General features: G+C 51.8%; 1 protein-coding gene across 4 annotated transcripts in view; it reads left to right on the forward strand.

The window, feature by feature from the left end:
- The window catches only part of Lgr6 (leucine rich repeat containing G protein-coupled receptor 6), a 117,394-nt gene that overhangs the window by 12,662 nt on the left and 98,732 nt on the right, over positions 1–6,000 (forward strand). Inside the window, exon 1 of one of the 4 annotated variants that reach the window (XM_048809693.1) lies at positions 4,533–5,888. The exons of the other annotated variants lie outside the window; for them this stretch is intronic. The gene's annotated coding sequence lies outside the window, so the exon portion shown is untranslated. Of the gene's footprint in view, positions 1–4,532; positions 5,889–6,000 lie in introns of those variants that run through there. 4 annotated transcript variants of the gene reach the window in all.

The raw sequence follows: 6,000 nt of genomic DNA on the forward strand, positions 1-6,000 counted from the left end.
TAACTATGGGCAGCCAGCGGAAAGAGGAATGCCCACTGCCCCGCCAGCCGACGCCACACCATCCCTTGCCTCCTTGCCTGCTCCCCTGCTCTGAATGTAGAAGCCCAGAGTGCCACCCCGGTCCCCCGCCTGCCCTGCCTCCACCTGCCAGAAAGGATTAGCCTCTCTGTCGCAGCTATCACAATGGTGCAAAGGCACCATGCTTTGGAGTTCAGGGCACACACTGAGGGTAGGGCTTGGGGTCAGGAATTACCTGGGCCAATTGCTGGAACCCTACTATGCCCAGTGCTGATGGATGCTTGGCCTTGGAGCCTGCAGGGGGCCAGAGAGCAAGTAGAGTGTAGCAAGAGAGGAGGGTTTGGAAGCTCACAAGCTTGTCCAGAGGAGCCTTCCTGATGTCTTGTTCTGGCCCCTTGCCCTTACCTGGCCTGGAACCCCCAGATGAGCAGATGGAGTAATTCAACACCCCACAACTTGTTTTAGTGTTTGACTTCTTAGGAATATTATTCTATAAAGTTCTTCCTAGAATCCCTCCTCTTCTTGCTGTGATGTCCCCTATTTCCCTCTTGCTTTGGTTAAAGAGGAGAGAGCCAGTAGCCAGCCCTGCCTTTTTAGCTCCCTAGGAACTAGTAGGTTGGATTGGGTTTCGTTTTACTTTCTCCATGAGGAAGGCAGCTGGGACTGTAGAAACCACCTTGGAGATGCCATACATGCGGCCTCCAGGGATCTCCAGGGCCTGCCTGTTGCAGAGGAGGCTGAAGGCTCAGTGCACCTCCCCCTGGGAATCAGGTTCTCCTGCAGTCTCCCTGCCTTGCAGTGCTCTGGGTTACAGTTAGCCTGGCATGGCCTTTGTGAGAATTAGAGAAAAGTGCCTCTTGTTTGCAAGGCCCTACCACATGGGCAGAAGAGGATAGTGGAACAGGGGCAGGGTTTCAACCTTGGCCAGGCACTCTAGGCCAGACCACAAGCAGCACCTCTCTGGGTCAGTCTGGTCAATACTTAGCAATTGAGCCAGGCATGGTGGCACAAATTCATAATCCTAGTGACTCCAGAGGCTGAGACAGGAGGATTGCAAGTTCAAGATCAGCCTGGGCAACTTAGCAAGACCTTTTTTCAAAATGAAAACAAAAGAGCTGGGACGTAGCTCAGTGGTAGAGCACTCCTAAGTTCAATCCCCAGCACAGAAAAAAAGGAAAAATGATTGAAAAAATATTTATGAAGTATTGCTTAAAGATTCCCCCTAGTCTTCTGGACATTTCTAAAGCCTTTTTACTCACAGTACAGTTCACAGCCAGCAGTAGCAGTAGCGGCAGCATCGGGGAGAATGCTGGGAGTGCAGGAGCTCAGGCCTAGCTCCAGAATGACACAGTCAGAATTTGCACTTGAGGTTGCCCAGCAAACTGGTGTAGCTGACACTCACCTGGGCTCCAACATTGGAATAAGTCACATCATCAGCTGAGTTTCTGCTCAGCTGCCCCCATTCCACCTCCCAGAGAACTGGCTTTACCTAATTTGCACCTAGGTAGTGTACCACTGGTTTCCATCCAGGGATGTAAGAAAGAGCCCCACAGATGTCACTGTCGATTTCCAGCAAGAATGTGGTGAAGAAAGAAGTCTCTAGGTTTGGTGGGAGTCTTTGGAGGCAGCCAGGGAAGCATCAGCCTCATTCAGAATGCAAGTGGCTGCCTGAGATGTCTCTTCCTCCAGAAAACCTTCCCTGACCCTCAACTCTAGGAGAGGGCTCCCCTCTGAGCTTGTGCTGCCCCAGGGCCCATCTGCTTGCGTTCTACCTCCTGTTCACCTGTCTGTGTCTCAGACTAGGCTGGGAGCCCCACCTGGCCATCCATGTCCCCAGGTATTCTCAGTGCTGGTCCAAGCCCCTGTCACGTGGGTGCTCAAAAATATCAGTAGAATATGCGAATGAAGAGATGAATGAGTGAATGAACAGATGAATGAACAGTGAACAGCCAGGGGCCAGGAGGGATAGGGCAGAGACCAACTCAGGCTGGAGTTGATGGGCTTTCCTCAGAGAGAGGGCTGGGAGGGAGGGAACACTTTCCAGACCTGGTAGTGGCACTAACCTGGTTCCAGGAGCCAACCCAGCCGGCTGCAGTGAGGACTGAGCCTCAATGGGGAGCCTCTGCAGTTGCCAGGCAGGCTCCTGACCAGGCTTGGGTTTCATTAGAGTGAGACATCTGTTCTAGAAACCCTTTCACTGAGAGGCTTCTGCTTTTCCTGTTCATTCTCTTTATTTTCTTAAAGAAAGAAAATGTCTTTTGAAAACTTCCATCCAGTTCCAAACACACTAAGATGAACATAGGAATGTGCCCGCCCCAGACCGGGATGGGCGAGTGCTCTGGGGACTTGAGGTGGGTTCTTGAATCCCTGTGGTGTAGCTGACACTTGCCTAGGTTCCGAAGGCCCAAGATGAGCTCTGTGTTAAGACAGATCACAGGCTGGCAGGCCAGGGAGTTGTCACCTGGGCATTAAGCCCTAGGTGGGAGGCATGCCTAGGCTGATGGGGGCACTTGGGGGACACACAGGATGGACAGGGCATCAGTGGGGAAGAACGCGCCTCACTGTGGCATCCTGTGAAGATCCAGGGAGCTGAATCTGATGGCCAGGAAGCCCTGGGAGGAAAGTCTGGGAATCCCAATGTCCTTGGTCAGGCCAGCACATTTTTTTGTTTTCCCCAGTATTGGGGATTGAAATCAGGAGTGTTTCTCCACTGAGCTGCACCCCAGCCCTTTTATATTTTTGTTTTGAGACAGGATCTTGCTAACTTGCCCCAGCTGGCCTTGAACATGTGATCCTCCTTCCCCAGCTTTCCGAGTCATTGGGATTACAGGCATGTGCCACCTCACCCAGCCCTGCTAGCAAATCTTAGGTGTTTATTAAGCATCTATTATGTGCCAGAATCTGTGAAAGGTGACATGGATATATGGAAGCGTAAGATGAAAATGATACACAGAAATAAAAATCTAATTTCAACTCAATGAAGCAACAGCTGAGAAGGGTCCACAAGATACCATGGCATCCAGAGGGGGACACGGCAGCCTGAGATTCAAAAAAAAAAAAAGAAAGTACAATATAACAGAAAACATGCACAAAAGGATAGCTTGATAAGTTTTCACAGGCAAATACCCCTGTATGAGCAGTACCCAGACCAGGAAATAGAATATCATTAGTTTAGCAGAAGTCCTCCATCCTATAACCATCCATCCCCCGAGAGGATAAACACCATGTTTTTTCTTTTTTAAAATGTGTTTTTTGTTTTGTTTGTTTTTGGTACTGGGGATTGAATGCAGGGATGCTCTACCCCTGAGCTACATCCCCAGCCCTTTTTATTTTGAGACAAGGCCTTGCTAAGTTGCCCAGGCTAGCCTCGAACCTGCAATCCTCCTGTCTCAGCCTCTCGAGTCTCTGGGATCACAGGGTGCACCACACCACCATCATAATTTCTAATAACATAGAAAGTTTTTCCAGCGTTTTGAACTTTATGTAAAGTTGTATCTGGCTTCTTTTCCTGTGTTTGAGGATCCACCCACATGGTTGCTTCTTGGCAGTTTGTCCGCTGGGGGTGACTACTATACAATATGTCCATTCTACTGTGGTTGAGCGCTAGACACTTCCCAGTTGGGGGTGTTACAAGGAGCGCGGCTATGAGCAGTCCCGTATGGTTGCTGGGTGAGCACGTGAGTGCATTTCTATTGGTTAAATGCCCAGGAATGGAATTTCTGAGTCAGAGTAGATACAGAGAATCTCAAGAGGTGAGCATGACTGGCCTAGGTGGAGAAGTGTGGGATGAGTCACTGGCTTGCTCTGAGGACAGGGGTGGCAGGGGGACAGAGGGAGGGGGCAGCAGGAGCCCACAGGGAGAAGAGGGGTTCAAGGAACAGCAACACATTGAGACCCCTCTGACTGCTCCTGCTTACCTGTGTTAATTCCCAGGTGCTACTGTGACATAGGACCATAAACTGGCTAATTGAAAACTAGATGAATTTATTCTATCACAGTTCTTGGGCCCAGGAACTCCAAATCAAGGTGTAAACAGGGCTGTATCCCTGTGGCTCTGGGGGAGAATCCACTGCAAGCTCCTGGAGTTTCTGGTGCCCTTGGCTTGTGGCCACATCACTCCCATCTCTGCTTCATCTTCTTTGTGTGTGACCTCTGGATGTCTCTCACAAGGCACTTGCCTCTGGATCCAGAGCCCACCTGGAGGATCCACGATGATCTCAGGCTTCCACTGAACTACACCTGCAAAGACCTTTTTCCAAGTCAAGTCATAGTGACAGGTTCCAGGAATTAAGAGCTAGATGTATTTTTTTGAGGAGCTGCCATCCATCCTGCCAAACCACCCCTAGCTGTCATCCTGAGCACCTCATCCCTTCTCCCCACCCTGCAAAGCTGTCACTCAGCTCTTTTCTTTGTGGTACTGGGATGGAACCCAGGGCCTTGTGCATGCCAGGCAAGCACCACTGCCACTCAGCTCCGTCTCCAGCCCCTTTTATCTGATTTTGAGACAGGGTCTGGCTAAGTTGCTGAGACTGACCTTGAACTTGCAATTCTTTTGCCTCAGCCTCCCTAGTCACTGGGATTGCAAGTTTGCCTGGCTTTAGTCAGGCCATTTTCTTGTGGCTCATCATGTCCCCCTTGGCCAGTTCAGGCCAAGCTCCCTCCAGGAAGCCCTCCTTGACTGTCTCCTGACCCTCAGGTCCTTGAGAGTCCTCCAGCTCTAGTGTCCAAGGCTCTGTCCTTCAGAGTCTGTGGTTCTGAATCTCTCCTCAGACTGAGGTTTCCCGAGGGAAGGAAATATTTCTTCCTGCTTCTCTTTTACACCCAGGGCACCCATCTCCTGCACACAAGCTCACGGAGAACAAGGAAGCTGGCCAAAGACACCTTTCCAGCAGCGGCTGGCCAGCTCTACCTTGTGGCCTCTGCTCTTCTCCAGAAGGGGCCAGGTTGTTACCTTGTCCCAGGGCCTGTGTGGTAGTCTCAGCTGCACACACATAGCAGGGGTGGGGAAGGAGCTGGGCCAGGGGAAGGAGCCCAGCCCTTTGCCTTTCCTTGGAGAGGCTGGGACACAGTAATGCCTTTGGCTGGGAGACCCTGGCCAGAGATCAGAAGATCAAAGGATGAGAAGATCAGGGGCGAGGCAGGTGGCATCACTTGGAGGCACCAGAGAGAAGCAGCAGCTGGTGCCTCCTAAGGGCAGGGTTGACCCAAAACGCCCTCCCCTCCCTCAGAAGCCCCAACCCATCTGTTTCCTAACCTTGCAGAGCTGCTTCTCCAGGCTGGGGGCCTCTGGGAGTGAATGCAAGTGTGTGGGGGGGTGTGTGCTGACTGACATGTGCCATCCTGTGGGCAAAACTAATACTCCCTACACACGTGGATTCTCCTATCCCACTTAAATCTCACTATGCCCTTAGGAGGGTTAATAACAGGGCGATTCTTAGATGTAGAAACTGAGGTACAAAGTGAAAGCCCAACATCAAACCACTGTCAAGTGTTAGGGCCAAGATACAAACTCTGGCAGTCTGACATCAGAACCACAACTACTACAGTATAAGGCAAGGCAGACAGTTGTTCAGTCCAACTGCAGCATGAGGGAGTGAGGCTAGAGGTCAGCTAGGACTTCTTGATGGGCAGGGAGTGCGGACCTAGACCTTGGTTGGATCTAGTCTTCCTACAAGATGAACCAAATAGGAAGGGAGTTGGGGAAGAGGAAAGTGGGGAGACATTTGGGGACTGATGGACTGGAGGCAGGACAGCGGCAGATCAGTGGGGGGCAGGACAGGCGTAGTCAGTAGTGGGCACTGGCTGGAAACTTGCGTTCGAGGCCTCAGGAGCTGGATGGAGGAAGGGAGACGCTGGGCGCGGGCAGATTGGTAAGACATGGTGCGCCCAGGTGGGCTTGGGGAGGGGCGCCGAGCCTCGAGTCCTGGGGAAGCGCGATCCCGAGGCCGACGCGACGGGTGGGGCCCTCCAGGGTGGGCGCTA

The sequence above is a fragment of the Marmota marmota genome, unplaced genomic scaffold, assembly GCF_001458135.2.
Source record: "Marmota marmota marmota unplaced genomic scaffold, marMar, whole genome shotgun sequence".
NCBI classification, from domain to species: Eukaryota; Metazoa; Chordata; class Mammalia; order Rodentia; family Sciuridae; genus Marmota; species Marmota marmota.